A 20266-nucleotide genomic window follows, 5' to 3' on the forward strand; every position below is an offset into this window, starting at 1 on the left:
TGGGTAAATTAACTAAAAGCAATGGGTAAAAAGGTAGAATTTTGAGGACGTAAATAGCTATCGTACATGTAGTTTCCCTCAGTGAAAACAGCAATCTAAGAAACTCTAATGTGAATATTTCTGCAGTAGTTTAAAAAAACATTGTATACTTTGTTAAAAAAAAACAGGAACAGGTATAGATTTTTTAAAATAAATTATTTCAAGTACAGAGAGCAAAGGAAGAAGTACAAAGAAATGCAAACACGCTAATACGAGAGCCTATTTTCTTTTACCAAGCACAAAGTTACTTACTGTTTTAGGTAACACGAATAAGTCCGCTGTCCCGAAGTATACCTGGCGGTGTCCTTTCCAGAAAAGTTTCTGACGGTTGCATTACTGGTTTAAATACTGTGAAATGAAAAAAAAATGTCTGTTACTTAAATTAAATAAATTACCAACAGCTGCCTCATTTACGTCAATTAAGGTGAAAATGAATGTTTTAACATTTTGTTGTGCGCGATGCATCTAATTTGGTGCTGTTGCGCGCGCAACTGTATTTTTCTACCTTTGAACATTATATTTTAGTGAGTAATTGTTTATACGTATTTAACACTAGCCCAGCTTGCTATTGCACCGACACTGCATACGAAAGCGGTTAGGAAACGGGTTTTGCGTTCGGCTGTTTTTAATGCTTCCGTTTGAGCACACACACTGGTGCTCGCCGACAATTGCACCTTGCACAACCCTGTATACACTGCAGGCCAAGCTTCAATGGAAGCGTAACGCATCCATATTTACAAAGCTCTGAGGCGTTCCCAGTGTGGTGTGTGACTGAGCTGTTTTCATAGCAATTAACCATGGAGCGTTCTCATTATCCGGCTGAACTGTACCTCAATTCATCAGCACTGAAGGATGAAGAGCCGGGTAGGCCACATCCTGCAGTAGCCAGAGGACACGCGGATCTGTGTAGGTGGGGCATTAAATCCCTTGGCTAAATTCCTGATTAATAATGGACGATCTTCAAATAGGCATTGCACCGACACTGCATACGAAAGCGGTTAGGAAACGGGTTTTGCTCCGGCTGTTTTTTTGCTTCCGTTTGAGCACACACACTGGTGCTCGCCGACAATTGCACCTTGCACAACCCTGTATAAACTGCAGGCCAAGCTTCAATGGAAGCGTAACGCATCCATATTTACAAAGCTCTGAGGCGTTCCCAGTGTGGTGTGTGACTCTGAGCTGTACACTTCTTTTTTTTTTTTTTTCAGGGTGTGGACGCTTTTATTAAGTTTACAGAACACAATGTCAGCTTAGGACTTTGAGTTTATCTAAAAGGTTACAGCTTTTAATATGTAAGATAATTCTATTATGCCATTATCCGGCTGAACTGTGCCTCAATTCATCAGCACTGAAGGATGAAGAGCCGGGTAGGCCACATCCTGCAGTAGCCAGAGGACACGCGGATCTGTGTAGGTGGGGCATTAAATCCCTTGGCTAAATTCAAGATTAATGATGGACGATCTTCAAATAGGCATTGCACCGACACTGCATACGAAAGCGGAAACGGGTTTTGCGTTCGCCGACAATTGCACGCTGCACAGTGCTTACAGGATCACGCAGCAGTTGCTCTCGCCTGTCTTTTCACGGTTCCTCTGACCTTGAGAGTTCGGTTCTGGCAAAGTCTCTCTCGCCACCAAGTGCATCACTGTGGTTTTTCCCAGAGGCAGCTTTAGTGCTCCTAATGTTACGTTGCCATGTAGAAACCGTCCCTGATATATAAGCCGTCGAATGTTTGGACTGCTGACTTGCTCCTCTTCCCAGTCCATTGGCCAGTTGTCATATACATGCTTAGCAATATCTGCCGCTGAATCATTGGGCGAAAACAGGAATTCTTTTGTCTTCCCACTTACCAAGATAAGACATAAATTAATCATGTCTGGGGGGACAGAGGCGTTGGACATCTTGATGGCGAGATCCTAGCTAAGAGCTTCGGCTACACGATGACCAGGCGAGTTTCAAAAGAAAAAAAACGCGTCTTTGTTTTTCCTCTTTTATGTGTTACAGAGGTAAAATCCGCGTGTAACGATCTGCAAGGTGGCAGCCGAGAGGTTCCTTTTGTCAGCAGCAGAGCTGTACACTTCAACCACGAGGTTTCTGTGGAGCAAAATGGCACCGAAGCAGACATTCTGACCATTTTATTGAAATACATCATAATGCTGGCTATGTCGGCCTTATTCTCGGGGGAATATCGGCTGCAACAGCTTTTTCTTGGGAGCTGTGATTGGGGGGGGGATGTTTTCAAGAACGACTTACTACGTAATAGTATTGAAAAGCCCGCTTTAATGAAACAGTCTCACTATACATCTTTATAACTATCCAAAACAAGTCTGGAACTGAGCAACAGGTTCAGGGGCGTGTTTGCGTGCTCTCCCCTTCCCATTGGCTGGAAAGTAACATTCCAGCCAATGGGAAGAGGAGAGGGCGGGGCTTAAAAAAAGACCCAGAAATGCCCCCGAATCGCGTTCTCACTGGGAAAGACTGATTGACAACGCTGTCTTCCAATGGCTAGCCTCCATTTATGGAGCTAGCCAATGAAAGAAGGGGCGGATTCAAGTCCCCCATAATGTAAAAAACAATAGCTTTCGCCTGGGCGTAGCCCTGCTTCGCAGAGCTACGGCCAGGTCGAAACCTAACAAACTGTATTAACAACGGTCTCCTTAATTAATTGTTTTGCTCACAAGGTAAAATAAACTGCATCGGTTCCTCCACACGCCCTAATATTCAAATACATATTAAAGCAGAATTCCTTACACTTGTCTGTTGTATGTTTTGACCCTCAAATGGTCGGTATTGAATCTCAGTCAACTGAGAATACTAAAAATATTGGAGGATTTTAACTCATCTGAAATATTTTGCTTTTATAAATGGGTTCCTTTATATAATACATAAAGACTATAAAGACATATTGAGTGATTGCTACCAATCTTGCAGAGGAAATAGCCTCTATCTCGATAATGTTAAGAATCTGAGCAGATTCCTACAAGGCCATTTGTCAATGGGCACTCGGCAAACCCTAACCCAACTAAAAACTTTATTTTGTGAGATAACCATGAATAATAAGGCACCCCAAAATTGATTTGCAATTTCTATTATTATATTATGGATAATGCAGTTAGCATTTGATTTACGCAGCGGAGGACCTGAAAAATCTTAACGGCTGACAGTGACAAGAAAATGTTTGGCTGCCATAAGACAAAGCGAGGATCTATGCATCATTCTCAGATCTCACATCAAAGAAACATTGTGCATGGGCATAATTGTGTTGGTGCCCATATCCTGAGTTGAAAGAGTATGAGTGGGGGAACTACAGGGGCAATATCTGCCCCAAGATAAAAGGAAAACATATATTTTGTTGTTGGAACCATGGTTCGTCACGGAACTCTACATCGCACTACATAATTCCATAAGAAGCAACTTTATCGATTCAGCTTATGATGTGTAAGCCATGCAATACGCAGGATAAAAACATAAGGACAAACAAGCATTCACTTTTCCAACGTTCAGCTATGCAAGAGCATGAGGGGGCTAGCACGCAAATCATCCATAATAAAAATAAAGAAAAAAAACACAGTTAAAAGGGTGCAGTGTGCTTAATATAATTCAATAATCATCCCGCTACCATAAACACAGGTCCAAAATTGTTCTTTGGGGAACTTTAAGTAAGAGCACACCTAAGAACAGATACAATCAAGTAAAGAGAGGTAGTTAGCTTGAAAGTAGGTTTAAAAAGCAAAACTACAAGCATTAGTATGTGTGCAAAATTACAGTAGAGGACCTAAAAGTGGGATTTCCAGAAATTGTGCTTCAGGCGTCTTCTCAGGGCTGAGAGACAATAGCGCTGGATGTACTGTAGCTAGGCCTGGGAGGAAAGCTGGGTTTTAAAATAATGCTCCTTATCTATCTCCATGCTTCGTAGATGTATGAGGCTACTGGCTCATTGAGGGCCTCGGAGTCAGCATGGAGACAAAACAACACAGCTTTGTTACAATGCCCTATATTATGCTTGATAAATAACAGACTGAGGTGCTCTTTCCTGGCTGACAAAGACTTTGTGCAAAGCAGCATGATGTGAAGCAGTGATTCTTTCCTGCCTTTTCTGCAAACACTGATGGCTGATCCATTGCTAGTCAGTTAATAGTGACCATTGTCATAGGGCTTGTACTTCCTCTAGTAAAACTGTGTACTTGTTCGACAACATATATTCCTTGGACTGGTGCAAGCCTGATTCTTAGTACCCCTCAAGATATGTTGGTCTGTAGTCCTGCTAGCTCAGAGTGCACCATCTGCACCTCTAACTCTACAGGGTAAGAAATGTGTGTGCAACCTCAAAACATAACCACCCTGACTCCCCAAGGAAATCGTGGTAACAGATTTACAAACCTTTCACTTAGCACCATATGTATCCCCAAAGATATACACAAGAAATACATAACATTTGGGTTCAATAGTTAATAAAGCATTATGATTCTTGAGTAAAATACGTGCACTGCAATGATTAATAGAAGAAACACAATAATGTTGTTGGCATTAAGAGAATGGTAAAAAATATGAACAAATCAAGCACTTTGCAGATTACAGAAAACTATATGCTTGTGTACAAGTACTATAATATAGTCTACTGTAGTGTAGTTCCTATATTCCCAATAGGCTCTGCGTATTGTGCATGCTTTGTTTCTACAGAGATGCAGAGAAAATAGAGAGACAGGCGTTTTCAATAAAAGGTTTATTGAATAGTCTTCTTTCTCATGCAAGAGAGGTGAACTGCTACAATCGTTAGACAGAATGCAAAGTAGAATGCGCACAGCGAGAATAGTATTATAAAATAATACTGTAATAGCATTGTCTAGTGCTATGACATGTAAAAATACATACATAAATAAAACAGACTAAAATACTCAACTGGTGCTTCTAAAATACGCCTACCCCAATGTACCTAACCTAGGTCTAGTACAAGGGAAGAAGTAAGTGTTTGTCTTTTAGTATAGGTTTAGTTCTGCCAAGAACTGCCAAAGGTTACTCTAGGTTCTAATCAGCTCCATACCTTAGAATGAAGGAGGTTGGTATCTCTGTCTCGGACTCGATTTCCCAACACCACGCAAGGGGAGTCAGAAACACTGGAGCTGGATTTTCGGCAGAGGAGGACAGCTTCTTGTCAGTGCGTCAGCTGGAGAGTTGGCTTCCTTCGGCACTCGCTGTAGTGAGCTGCATCGGGCAAGAAGGTAGTCGAACTGCAACAAACCACACTGTGCTTTGCTATAGCAAGTGAAGGTATATTTATACCTTGAAGGTGTTTAGGAAGGCCAGCTTTGACGTAAAGTCAGGCATATGAACGTCACGGATGAACCCCTAAGGAATTGTTGTTCCCGCATAATAATGAGCTCCTTGGAGAAATCAATATCCAGGCTAGGGAAAGTCCCTTACAGCTTAAGAGTCTGGTTTTCCAAGAAATCGTTGTGACGTTGATGAACGGATGGAAGTAGCCATGCCTGTATTTGGGTAGCATGGGTTATGCCTAAGTAAGCGCTTGATTTCTATGCCTATATAAGGGCAATGTGGATTGTACCTATATGAGGGCATGAATCGGGAAAATTCATTCGGAATCTAAAACGCCATACAACAATACTGGATGCTACTCTATAATGTTTAAGGTGTGGATCTGCAAAATCCCTAGCCGGGTGGTCTAACTCCCCATTACCTGTGGGTAAGTGTCAGCAAGCTTCCCGTCTTGGCATAGAGTTGGACAGCATCCCTCGCATGAGGTAACAGGAATCAGCTGATTTAGAATTCCGGCATGGACAGACCTCCCAGTGCTAGCAAAATGCTCCCCTGAATAAACAAAGGTGAAATGTCATATATATATATTAACATACTCCATGTTGCCATCCTGAAGCCCCAGTCAGGGTGCCTTTGTTAATTTTATTATGATAGTTCTGTCAAAGAGCGGCCATAAAACAAATAGCAACAACTTGCATGCTGCACTTAGCCTGTGTACAGAATTTTCAAGGAGTGTTGATAGAGTGCAGACGAATGGTGTTGTAAGCAGACTGAGTTCGAAGAATATTATCCCATATGTGCATGCAAGCAAATCTGTGTCAAAAGTCACTGTGTTTAGGGAGAGAAAGCAACTTAAAAATGTGTGAATATAAAATAGGACATTAATTAAACTGGGCCCAACAGCTCCTCATGACACCAATTTGTTGCTGGAAAAAGACGGTCCACTTAAGGTTAAAAAATGCAGTAGGTTTAATCATCAAAAATTGAGTCATACAAGGATCCCACTTCAACTCTTTGATGCTCCCAAAACTTGTCCTTAAGTAGTTGTAGGGTTACAGATGCCATTGCTTCTTGGGTGTTCCAAAAAACTCTTCAGCCAAGTGATATAACAGTTCTTGAAATGTTATTGAACAATGGAAACCTATTCGCTTTGTCAATTATCCAGACTTTGTGGATGGCTTTTTGGTAGATGACCAAGTCGGTCTTTTTCCAGATCTATGCCCAACATAAATCTGGGTTGAGAGCTCAAAGTGATTTAATTGGCCTAATATCCAGTTCTAACCTAAGAGCATCCACTGGGGACTTTGGCCCCAAGCCGGGGAAGTCAAAGTTTATTTTCCACCTTGCCAAATCCCTTTAGGTTTTTAAACTCCAAGAGTACCAAGCTTAAAATTGTTTGCTGCTACAGCTTTCATTTGAAAGGTTTTGTGGAATGTTTGAAGAACCCACTTACTGGGTCTTGGCGGCGGGGGAACCGCTCAAATCCTCCATACCCTTCATATGTAGTAAAAGGAGACACAGGAGCCTTCGTCTGCAGGAGGAACCCAGATCTATTTCAATAGCCCGGGATATGGAACAGAGTCCCAAGCTAGTCAGAGACAAAACCCAGGAGGCTGCTACTTTACTCTGTAGCTTACAAGCCTTTTATACATTTCTCATACCATTCTTTTGGCTGTCAGTCCATTGTCCAATCAGGGCAGTGTTTGTAGTTGATAGCTTGATCAAGGCGATGCTTGTAGTTGGTGACCTGGTCAAGGCTTGGTACACAGAGCATTGTCCACTCTATGCTTGTAGTTGGTGACCTGCTCAAGGGCTTGGTACACAGAGCATTGTCCACTCTGCTTTAATCAGGGCTCTTTCTTTCAGGTCATTGTTCAATTGCCTGATCAAAGCCTGGTCTTTCCAGTTATTTGTTTATTTATCCTGATTAGAGTCCAGCAGTCAGACCTTTGTCTAGATAACCTGATCACTGTGTCAAGGATGTTTTATCAGGCTGGGAGCAGGAGAGGAAAAATGAATCATTCACTCGGGGAGAGGGCCATGTGGCTTTCTGATGAACTGAAGAGAACAGGGGGTTGGGCGGGTGACAGTTCCTGGGCAGAAATGCAGGCCTGAAAAATGAATTTTTGGCGTGCTGATAGAATTTTCCTCGTACATTAGGGAAAACGACCAGGTGGGTTCTGTGAAAGTGTTTGCCACGAGATGGCAAAGCAAAAACCAATGGAGTCCTGTTAAAAATGATTGTTGATCGAAAAATTATTTTCCTCATGTTGATGAAATAAGTCTGCAACCACATTCATACAAGTACCTGAGCACTAAATTGCTATAGTGAAGTAGGGCCCCTTCACTTTTTGATAGGTACAGAGTTGTATTTTTTATATGGGCACATTTGAAGCATATGTTGTATAGTCTCATCGCTTGGTTTGTTGTGCTATGACATTTTCTAAATCCTACAACAGGATGTGGGAGCACACTGCTGACCTCTCGGGCAAGGTTCACCCCTGGCATTCGGGGAAATGCAGTCTCTTGTAGCTTGCTTCAATATTTTCGAGTATTTCACCAAGGTTGGCGCAGATAGTGCTGATCTCTTGACACGTGTTTCTGGTTTACTAACCGTCATCAGTAGAAAATACAGTCTTGTATTTTGGTTTTTGCTGAGTAGGCTGCCAAACAATATATCAGGTCCGGTACCTCTCACTGGCGCGCAGGTACTTCATCCATGAGCTCGTCAGCTCAATGACTCACGGGAATACTTTAAACAGACAACAGACAATGTCGTAAATGAACATGTGATAGTGCTCGCACGCCCATACCACCGCTAAGCTCTCCTTTTCAGGTTGGGAGTATGCTCTTTCAACGTCAGACAGACTTTGGTTTGCGTATGCAAACATTTTCTTGGTGAGTCTCTACCGGGCTGGAGTCTACGGTTATGATGCTGCGCCACAGGTTTGATTGCCTCGTTGATGTGCAATGTTATTTGTTTCCATTTTAGTTTTCCTAGGCCTTGTAGTATGGCTGGATGTTCTTGTAGAATGTTCTGTTTCTCTGACATGTGGTATGCCCATGTGGAGGCCCTTTATCTGTGCCATGACATTGCTCAGTAGGCATGGTGCTGGGATGTCTCCCTGTAGCACATGTATCTCTTCTGTGCATGACCGGTCCTTGTACGTCAGTGTTTCTATGAACTTCCCCATGTTTTTCACCGGCTTCTTCGAGCCCCAGGTAAAAACATCGATGGTAGATGGTGATAGTGGTGGTCTAATCTTCATCTTTTCGTACTCCCATGTGCACATGATGTTGCACATATCCCACTATCAAGCACAAAACATGTGCTGTGGTCTCCTACTTCAATCTCCACAGTTGCTGTTTTTTTATCTGATGCTTCTCGACAGTGTTAGTGTTTATGTTTATGTTTATGTTTGTGCAATTTTTATAGCGCACAACTACCCGGGGGTGTCTCGGCGCTCAGAATACAGAACCATAGCTACGGCAGAAATTTATAATGAGAAAAAACTGGTTTTTAGTTTTTTTCTAAAGCTGATGAGCGTGGGGGCCGTTTTAATGTAGAGGGGTAATGCGTTCCAAAGTTTGGCTGTGGAGATCGTGAAACATCTGTCACCCCAGTTGGCCCTTTTTGTTTGTGGGACTTTGAGCAGATGAGCTGAAGAGGAACGAAGTGTTCTTGAATGTTCGAGCGGGCGAAGGGCATTTTTAAGAAACTGTGGGCCTAAGTTGTTGATGGCTTTGTAGGCAATGCACAGTGCCTTAAATTTTGTCCGGCTCCTGACTGGGAGCCAGTGCAATGTGCTCTGGCATTCGTTCTTCTGTTGGTGCATCTGACATCAGATACAGTAGTTCCTCTTTTTTTGATGCAACTGTTCATTTGGATTGATCTGAGGAGCTGCGATTTGCCGTCTCCATGTGCCTGGCATACCTGCTTGTTACTACTTGTGGTCTAGCCTGTCTTCCTCGCTCACTTCTGAACTGCCTACTCATGCAAGCACAGGCATAGTGATTGTCCCTGTTGCATTTCCTGCATTTCTGGCCCATTGCCGGGCACACACCGATGTGTGCGAAGTCAAGGCCGCACCGGTAGCGCATTCTTTCCTGTTTTTTCGTTGGCGGTGGCGGTGTGCTGTCTTTTTTCTTGTTGCTTCCCATTATGCGGTTCACTTGTTCCGCCCTTCTATCTTTACGTAGCTCCATCTCTGTGGCATGTGTTGTTGCTCTTGCTTCTGCTCGGGCCTTTGTCAGTATCTTCTCCTTGTCTTTGGTTCCTTTAAAATAGGTGCACGGAACTCCACGGACTCGCAACCTTCGACGATGCGCAGTCGTATCGCTTGTTCATTGTCGAACTTGTCAAACTCGCAATACATTACTAGCTTTTGCAGTCTTGTTGCAAAATCATCCAGGGACTCCTCTGCTTGTTGACACGTGGCCGAAGTCGATGTTTCTTTGTGAGTCGAACTTCTCTGTGAGGCACTGTCTCAGTCCCTTGTATGTCGCTGTTTTGTCGCTGGGGAATGTTGTGAGCAGGTCCTCCACTTCATCTCCTTCGAAATGTAAAAAGGGGTCAATGTCTTTTGCCTCTGCGATGTCTGTGGCGCGCATGTAGCATTCGAATTGCCAAATCCAGTGTTCCCACCTGATGCCTGTCTGTGGTTCCGATAGGCTGAATGGTAGTGGTCTGCGAAATATTGCCTGTGCTCTGGTCTTGTCACTTTCGTTGGCCATCTTCCTTCTTTACTTTGTCTTTCCGTCTTCTTTTTGTTATGTTGTGTTTCTTCTTTAATTTTTGTGTAGCAATTTCCCTTTAGTTCTTTGTTTTCTCTTCTTTTCCTATAGCTTTTTGTTAATGCCTGACTTCAAAATGGCCACCTGGCCCTCTCCAGCCTCTCATTTGCTGTCCCGCCTGAATCTAAGATGGCCGCTGGTACTTCTGTGGGCAAGATTTGCTATCTATTGCATTGCCTGACTTTAAAATAGCCACCGGACTTCCTCAGCTCTTCATTGGCTGTCCTGCTGACTTCAAGATGGCTGCCGAGCTCTCGTGAGATTTCGGGTCAAATCTCAATGCGGTACGCACAGGTGGGTGGCTTTTTCACGATCGGGCCCTTGTTTTTGCACTTGCCTCACCTCACTCTCCTTGATACGGCCGGGGTGGGCTCACGATGTCGCTGTAGACGCCGCACACGGACCGGGTGAGCTTCTGACTCCGTTTCCTTTGCGATCGGGGTGGGCTCCCGATTTTGTGGCATCTCTTCTTTGGGGCCTGATGGACCAGGGTAGGCTCCTGGCTTCGTCTTCTTCTGTGGTCGGATGTACTCCCGACCTCATCTCGTTGATCGGCGGATCGGGGTGGGCTCCTGGCTCCGCGTGGACATGGAGACGAGGAGTTTCTTGTGGTGGCTCCGGATCCCACCCGCATTGCCAGTTGTTGTGTTCTCCGAATGACCCACACTGAGTCTGGTAGGTGATGAGTTTGTTCTTTATTGTCTAAGTATCTCTGTGCCCACATGCACATCCGTTTCCTCTGCCTTCGTCCAGTAAAGTTTCCAGCCCCACTCTTTGACCGGAGGTGGTGTCCGGTCTCTGTCCCCTCCCCTAGGTCCGAGTGCAGGGTCCTAGTGCCCCTGAATCCAGGTCACTACAGAGTGCTTTTCCAGAAATCTTCCCAGCGCTGTCTTGCAAGGAGATTGGGAAGTATTTCGCTGGATCATTATGTGCACCCTTTTTATGGAGAGAGACTATATTTGCTGATTTCCTTGATGCAGGAGCTGCATCAGCTTTCCATGCTGCGTTAAACACTGCAGACAATGCTGATACCCTAGGCATGTGTTATTGCTATAGATTCTCTTGGCACCCTATTGAGTCCCGGGGCCTTGTTTGGTTTTAGAAACAGGATTACCGTGGGTACTTTCTCCTGTGAGCACTCACAAACCCATTTGCTTTGATTCGGTGCCAATGAAGAAATGGCTCATTGGCACCAGATCTATTTTGGGGTGAGTCCCCTTGATTGTGCCATGAGAAGGTAATATTACTTTAGAGTTGGTAGGAGCTGTAGCTTTATATATTTATTTGAAGTGGTTAAGTACGAAAAGAAAACAGGTTGACTTCTAAAAATGGCGGGCACATGTTTGTCATACCAAAATGAAATATAGCAGCGGGTGTCTGCCTTGATAAGGTACTGTAAGGCCATTTCCATATCTATTTGGATATGTATTTATTAATATGGATGTATGTAATATTTACCATTTTGTTTTATTAAAAGATTCTGGGAGACATCTAAAAATGAATTCTGGCAATAATTCTTACAGTGGGAATCTTTTCTCTACTAGGTTGTGCCAGAGGCAGTAACCAACCTCAAAATCATTCTGTATAGACGTAATTTGACATTTTGTGTAGTAAAATACCTATCTGTAGGCCCTAATACAGAGAAATGATAATCCCTCCTTAAATGTCTTTTGATTTTTTTATATGCTTTTGCCAATCAAGCCTAATGTGGTTATCATAACTGTTCATAATAAACAGATTATAGCAATGGCAACAGAAATATTTTTTCCTAGTGAATCATCCAGCCTATAACTGTTATCAACATCTTATTACCATAATCAACTGAAGCTTCCTATACTGAGCATGAGCTTCCACACAAGGAAACAATCAGGCATCTGGTCTTAAAATTACATAATCATACAAATTACAGTTGTCAAAGCAAAATATTAATTCTTTTAAGAGGGCCTTACAAGGATTTAGACAGTACAAATATTCTATACCCAGTGTTTGTCAGAGGGGGTGAACAACACCAATATACATATCTGTAGGCTTTAACACAGAATATTAAGAATTTACCCTTAAATGCCTATTGGTTTTAACATATACTTTTCGCAATCAATATGTCAGGCCCACTGCCTTTATCCTAATTTTTCATCATAAGCAATTAAGGGCCAGATGTAGGTAAATCATATTTACCGACTCTTAAATACCGAATTTTACCGATTCGGTATTTAAGAGTCGGTAAATATGAAGTACCGAGATGTAGGTAAATCCAGATGTGGATTTACCGATTCTTTAAAAGTCGGTATTTACCGATTCGGTAAATACCGACCGGTAATGCTCCATTCATTCCTATGGGCTTTGAAGCCCATAGGAATGAATGGGGCATTACCGGTCGGTATTTACCGATCGGTAAATACCGATTTTTGGCAAGGGTGCAGGGGGTGTCACTTTGACACCCTCTAGCACCCCCAAAAAAGGTTCGGGGGCCATATGGCAGGCATACCTGCCCTAAGGGCAGGTCTGCCTGTCATATGGCACAGGTGTGCATGCACACATGTGCATGCACACCTGAATCGGTATTTCACCATCAAATTGAATTTGATGGTAAAATACCGATTTCTTAGGCCTTGTGGGACTCATAAGAGTCCCACCTACATATCGATTTTACAGATTCTGTAAATATACCGGTCGGTAAATTTACCGACCGGTATATTTACAGATTCGGTCAAATTACTGATCGGTAAATTTACCGAACGGTAAATTTACCGATTCTGCCCCCTACATCTCAAATTCCTTTTACCGGTCGGTAACGGCCGAATTCGGCCGTTACCGACCGGTAAAACCCTACCTACAACTGGCCCTAGGTCTATAACTTTTGTCATTGGCTTATTACCAAAAACAATTCAGACCTACCGTTTTGGCTCATTCCATTAAGGCAGTCATTAAGTATACCATAATAAAACTATGGCTATGTACAAAAACAGTTGTCAAAGTAATTCAAAATCCCTACTAATAGAGCCTAATAAGGATTACCATTGTGCAAACCGTCTATCTCCATGGTCTTTTCAGGTGTGTCTCCAGCAACAAAAGCCTTGCCTACTGCAGTAATCTGTGATATTCCATGTAACAAAATGCCTGTTCAAAGGCTTTAGCACAGTGTACAATCCACCCCTAAAAGCTGTTTGCCTTTAGCACATACTTTTCAGAATGAGTAATTAAGGCATACTTGCTTTATCATAACTCTTCATTATAAAAAGATCACACCTGAGGAATCTGACCTAACATTTCCTTGCAAAATGTTAAGGCCTCTACCTTTTACCAATGGCTTTAAACTATATGCAGCCCAGGCCTACAAAATTGTGCATATTTATAAAATTACAAATGTGCACAGAACTACAGTTGGCAAAACAATATAGCCCCCTCTCGGGAGGGCCTAACAAGGATCATAACTGTGAAATTCTACTCCAACAATTTGTGTTAGTGACAGACCAACACCATTATCCATACATATGATGGTACTCTGTGAGATTAAATGCAACCATACTTTTCTATAGCATGTTACATAATGTCACAACAATCCACTGTTAGAGGGCTACTGGCTTTTCTATATGCCTTTCACTATAAATAAGCCAGGCAGACTGTATTTGTATTAACTTTTCATAATAAAAACACCAGACCTATGGCATTAGGCAAAACATATCCCTGCACACCAGTCAACCCTGTAGCTGTTGTCATTGGCTTGTCAGAATAATGTTCTCAGGCATACTGAGAGTAAGCTGTCCCTCAAGGCTACCTTCAGGCACAAACTTATACAACTACAAATGTATACAAGATGACAATTGGCAAAGCAAAATAGTGTCTCTCCTGACAAGGTATAATAAGGTTTCCCACTGTGGAAATTTCAAATACCCATAGTTCAACATATATCCAAACAAACACCAAAATCTTTGCATACTAAGGTAATCAATAAGATTCCATGCAACAAAAAAACTAGCTAAAGGCTTTAACTACGAGCAATAACAATCCACCCTTAAATGCCTATTGACTTCAACATATACTTTTCAAAATTATTATGTCAGGTCTATTGTCTTTATCATACCTTTTTACAATAAGAAATCAGGCATAGAGTCGTTATCACTGGTTTGTCACCAGAACCAATTTAAGCCCATTTAACTGAGGGTAATCTTTCAAATAGGCAACCATCCGGCATACAGTCATGAGTACAAAGATATACAAAATAAAGCTGGCAAATCACAATACTATATCTCCTGACAGAGTCTAAAAAAGATTATTGTAGTGCATATTTTCTATCCCCACAGTTTGTTCAGGTAGAATTCGAACCACACACCCTTGCCTACTATAGTAATCTGTGAAATTCCATGTAACAAAATGACCTACTTACAGATTTTAGTACAGTGTAATAAGAATTTATCCTTAAAAGCCTATCGTATTTAATGCATACTTTTCATAATAAGTAGGTCAGGCCTACTGTCTTTGTCATAATGTTTCATAATAATCAGATCACACCTATGATATGTGGCATGCTTTTCCCAATTAAATCATGAAGCCTTTACTCTTTAAAATTGGCTTTACACTTTACCTTTCACTGGCCCATTCAGGTGTACATAAATGCGGCACCCATCATTCATGAAGTTATAACATTACAAACATTTAGAAAAATACAGCTTGCAAAACAATATACAATTGCGCTCAACAGGGCCTACCAAGAATCATCATAGTGAAACCCCCCCAGGGTTTGTCAGAGTGGGTGCCAATGTCAAAATTCTAGTCTACTACAGTAATCTGTGAGATTCCATGTAACAAAATACCTTCTGTAGGTTATTGTAGAGTAATAACAATCTGCGCCTAAATTCCTTTCGACATTAGCATATGTTTTTCACAAGAGCTACACTCGGCCCAGTGCCATTATCTTAACATCCCATAATAAACAGAACAGGTCCATGGCCATGATCATTAGCTTGTCACCATCAGTCCTGCTGCATTGAGTATACACTTTGCCACAAGCTAAATAGTGCAATACATGCAGTCTTTTTATTTGACAAATACAAATTTAGCCTAATAAAATCCTATACTAAGGGGAATCAACATATGGCTGGAGCCTGGGCCCCTCTCTCAGTAGGACTCTGAATGCTCTTTCTTTGTTGATCATGTGGGGCCAGGTGACGGTTGCACTGTCAAGCCAGACCTAAAAATCCATTTACGTTAATGACTCCTCCCATCTGTGTTGCCTCTAGAGAAAAACACTATAAGTTATCTAGTTACCTGAGATATTTTAATTTTGCATTACAATGTCATGCAAGTGACCCTAAAAGTTCAAGCTCAGGCAGCTACATAAATAAACAACATTATAACAGCTGTGTGGAGGGCAAGCACATTTCTGTGGAAGCACACACCTTCTGCCCAATCGGAAAATGTAATCCTGGCTCCCAACATGTGGGAAGAGCCACAACCTCTCTCCTGGGGATTCTCACATAATTGCCTGGTGACAGTTGTGCTGTCAAGCCAGTCCATAAAAAAGCAGGTATGGTTTTGGGCATCAAGTAACTCATGAGCACAAGTCTCTATAGTTAACATTATTTTCTATTTATGATGCAATTGTACATTTTGGAGGCAGAGCTTGCTCAATCGTAAAAAGTTGAACTGGAACCTGAGCTATCTCTTCCAATTATGAGTATATCCCTATGGCAAAGACTACTGTGTCCAGCAGCGGATGAGGGAAATAGCAAAGAAGACCCGCAGCAGATCAAGTGACACACACTTAGTGACAGCGATCATTCCGTCAAGCCACACGAAAACTGAATTAAACAGTGACTACATTCATATCAGTTGTTTTTATTTCCTTGTTTTTCGAAGGGTGTCAAGCCAAATTATCACTAACAAAGTTACATATAGTCAAATGTAGACATTCTTTAAATGGCAAATTACAGGTAAAGTTCAACAGAAGGTTTACAACACACAAAGTCACCATGCTTGTCTCTTTATGATTTAATGATTTTCAAGTTTCAGTAAGTACAATACATTTCTGAGTCTAGAAGACAGCAGCACATGGCACAAGATGACATATGCATTCTGATGATTACACTCTTCAAAGCGTTGTTATGTTTAAGGTATTGTTTTCATTTAATACCATTGTTAGGCTCTGTTGTTATAATGATATTTTATTGTATGCTGCTTGTTGTTTGTTAACTTGTGTTACATCATAGTATACTATAGTGCTACTATTTTATAATGTTACTGTGATGTTAATTTTTTATGCATGAGTTATATTATGATTTATATAGCATTTTTGCTACATATATATAATTTTTGTTACTTATTATACTCTTTAAATATAAATTTCACAATGAATGTATGGAACCATTTCTAGTACACTTGTACACTTGTAACACTTGTTGTGTACAAAATATATAGCTCATCGTAGGCTATGCCATTTCAGACTCTTTAAACTACACCTAGAAGGCTAACCATTCTTACACAAAACATTTCTCCAGTTATTTGGTCAGACCACTACGATGTTGCCTTCCAACACATGACATCAACACTCACCCCAACTAAAATCATCTTGCCCTCAACTACATATTGACCTTGGAACAAGCTAAATGTCAGAAAACAAAGTGACAAACTTCAATGTTCAAATTGGCTTGAAACAAACAAACCTCACGATATGCCTGCACAGACACAACATAATATACAAGTAAACAGTCAAAAAGGCAAAAAACTATACTATACCCACTGAATCCATATTAAGGATTGTACAAATAAATAAAAGTTTAAAGTACGCACAGAATTCTGCAGGCCAAAATATACAGAAGCTACCCACCCCATTTCTCAAGACTCTTGTAACAAACTGACAAATCATTATACAAGTAAAGGAAATAAGTTGGATTCGTATTCAACACCAAAACACACCAGCACCAACCCTTTTCCTAAAAAGCCCTCCTTGGAAACACAAGCACAGCCTCTATGCTCCTTCGTGGAGTTATCATTGACTGAATGTCTTGATCTTGTCAAATCAAGCAAGCCAGCATGATGCCCCTGTGACACTGGTACACCTCAAGTCTTCCAACTTCTGCAGCCATCACAGTCAGAACACACATCAACAACTCCTTAACAACAGGAATTTTCTCAGAAGAATTAAAAAAGGAATTTGCATACCTACTATTAAAACAATCCAGCCTAGGCACTGAAGACCCTGACAACTACAGACCCATAGCAAATTGTCCGGTGCTGGGCAAACTTATAGAAAGAGCAGTTTTCCCCCAGATGTCACAATTCATTGAAGAGAATTCCATACTTTCTTACTTACAAACTGGATTCCTCCCAGGAAGAGGCACCTTATCTATAACTACAAAGACCTTAAAAACACAGTGGACCAGAACGGGTTTGCTGTCCTTCTTCTCTTAGACCTTTTGGTAGCTTTTGGCACAGTTGATCATGACACAGTAATCCAAAGACTTGAGGAAGCCAGAATAGAGGACCCGGCTCTTGCTTGGATTACATTGTTCTTGCACAATAGAACAAATATTATACATGCTCCTCCTTCCACTTCTAAACCATACACCTTTAAAACAGGAGTCCTTCAAGACTTAATCATATCACCCATGATTTTCAATCTCTATATGATATCATTACCAGATCTGATCAATGGTTTTGACTTCACCTGCTGTAACTACGCAGACGGCATGCAGAGACTTCTGAGATTTGAAAACCCAAAGGAAATTAACATCAAATATCTTCAATTGCCTCCAGGTTATTAAACTAATGGATAACATAAAGCCACCTTAAACAGAATTAATCCAAAACTGACCTACGCACCTTGGGAAAATGGATGGCCCTCTTTGTGCCCCTGGCCTGATGATGTAAGACCACCTCCAAAAATCTTTAAAGAGATAAAAAAAACTTTAGCATAACCTTGAACACCAAGTTGTCAATGAATGGACAAGTGGACAAGATAGTCAAATCAAGCTTTCTGACAAGGAAAACACTGTGACGGATCTTTCCCCACTTAGAATTCACCTCACAGGATTAAAGCTTACATCTCACTTGTCCTATTAAAATTGCATTATGGTAGTGGTCTGTATCATGGCTCACCTCTGTCAACTATAAGAAGAATCAGAATAATTCAGAACTCTGCTGCTAGACTACTTCTGCGTGTAAAGCCACAAGAACGCACTCTCCTGCCTTGAGGGCCCTACATTGGGTACCAATTGCCAGAAGATCGACCTTCAAGCTGCTTTGTTTCACATACAAAACAATACATGACAAATGACCACTCTTCTTCAGGAAAAAACAAAACAAATACATACAAAAACATGAACCTATGCTTAAGAATGACTCCCAGTCTCTTCCTACATGCAAGAAGAAAGACATGGGTGGGATATTTTTCGCTGTTCATGCAGCCAAACTATAGAATTCACTACTCAAATACATAACGTCCACTGGCAAGCATCTTGCCTTCAGGAGATTACTCAAGAGCTGCCTCTTCCCCACATAACAACTATACTCACTACACGACATTGCATCACAGCATGATACTCAGACATGTCCAATTGTGCTTCTCACAATATAGAGATTAAGTTGTTGTTGTACATGTGTCATTGTGCAGTGCACTATGCCACCCATTATAGGCAGATACATTCATATAAGGAGAAAGGGTATATTACACCATAGGATATATGTGTATATCAGACAATTTCATAATTACCGCTTCTATGTATATGTATGTGCATATAAATACAAAAGTTCATGCCTGCTACTAAAGCTTTAATAAAAGTTGTGAAAACATTAGCAGACTTCACCACAAAGTAACTGTGTACATCAGACCACGTAAATATTACTGCTTCTGTGCATATATGGGTATTTATATAGAGGTGATTTCTCCAGCAAATACAACCTTCCCAGGTGTCATGTGCATAATATATGTTTAAGTTAATTTTTATTTTTTTCAATATAAAAACATATTCCCTCCTTTCAACCTTTGCCTCATCCCTCCTCCCTCTCTCTTCCTAACCTTTCTGACTTCTATGAACTCCCAAACCATTTTCTCCGAGTTCCTTCCCCCTTTTTTAGCCATGTGACTCAACTAACAGGCTCACATGACTACTACTTACAAAAACAACTTACTACTACCCCTTTCAAATCCATTCACATCATTATATCCCTACACTCTACTTTACAAACAAATCAAGAGCACACATCTAACACAACTAATACAAAAAGATAAAATAATGTGTTGAGTTACCAACCTCTAATCTTGGTTTCCAAAGTAGTGTGCTACTCACCGCAAAGTGCTTTAATTTCTCATAAGGGGTACTAAGCACTATAAATAAGCAGAATTTACAATTAATTTTTGTTATGTATAAGGATCTATTATGCTAAGGTGTTCTGTCACTGTTGTGTATGCTACATTATGTTACAACACGTTTTTTTCTCATTTTGTTATGACATTTTAGGTTCTAAGGGTAGGTGCTTGGTTATGTTAAGGTATTTGTTGTTTGATGCTGTTATTATGTTGATTATTAAATGGAAGGTGGTGTTATGTTCTATTATGATATCATCTAATGTTATAATGTTGTGCTACAATGTGTTAGTAAGTTAAGTTACTGTAATATTACAATATTATGCATTCAGTTAGGTTATAGTGTTATATAATGTTTACTGTTTTGGTGATTCTTTTCTGTCATGTTATGTTACATGTTACATACAGCATGTCCAGTTATGTTATGGTGATTTTCTGCTGTGAAATTATATTTTATTTTCATTATCGTTAAGTTGCTATTTTCTTTAATGTTATTATGGTGTATACTGCTTTATGATGTTTTTACAGTGTTACATTATTGTCACGTATTATGTTATGTTATATATCAGATTATTGTTTTGTAGTTTGCTTCTATAGCATGATGCTATGTTTTGAGCTGTGTAATGGGCTTGTTTTAGTGTGATGTTATATTTTTATGGTTATTCATATAGTGTGAATCTAGTTACAAAAAAATCAAGCCTTACATTGTGTCAGATTATTTTATGACATGTTATTTTATCTTGTTACGATAAATTATAATTGTGTTATGTTATTTTATGTATTATGTCACAGGTCAGGTTATGGAATGATGTAATAGAAAGGTCTTTTACTTGGTGCTCTTTTGTTATGATAGCAGTA

The 20266-nt window shown here is 40.7% G+C and overlaps 1 pseudogene; it reads right to left on the minus strand.

Moving 5' to 3' along the window:
• Positions 1-1550: 1550 nt before the first annotated feature.
• Positions 1551-2081, minus strand: LOC144827689 (ubiquitin-like protein 3 pseudogene; annotated as a pseudogene).
• Positions 2082-20266: the final 18185 nt, after the last annotated feature.

This window comes from Lissotriton helveticus, chromosome 4_1, assembly GCF_964261635.1.
Source record: "Lissotriton helveticus chromosome 4_1, aLisHel1.1, whole genome shotgun sequence".
In the NCBI taxonomy this organism is placed as follows: Eukaryota; Metazoa; Chordata; class Amphibia; order Caudata; family Salamandridae; genus Lissotriton; species Lissotriton helveticus.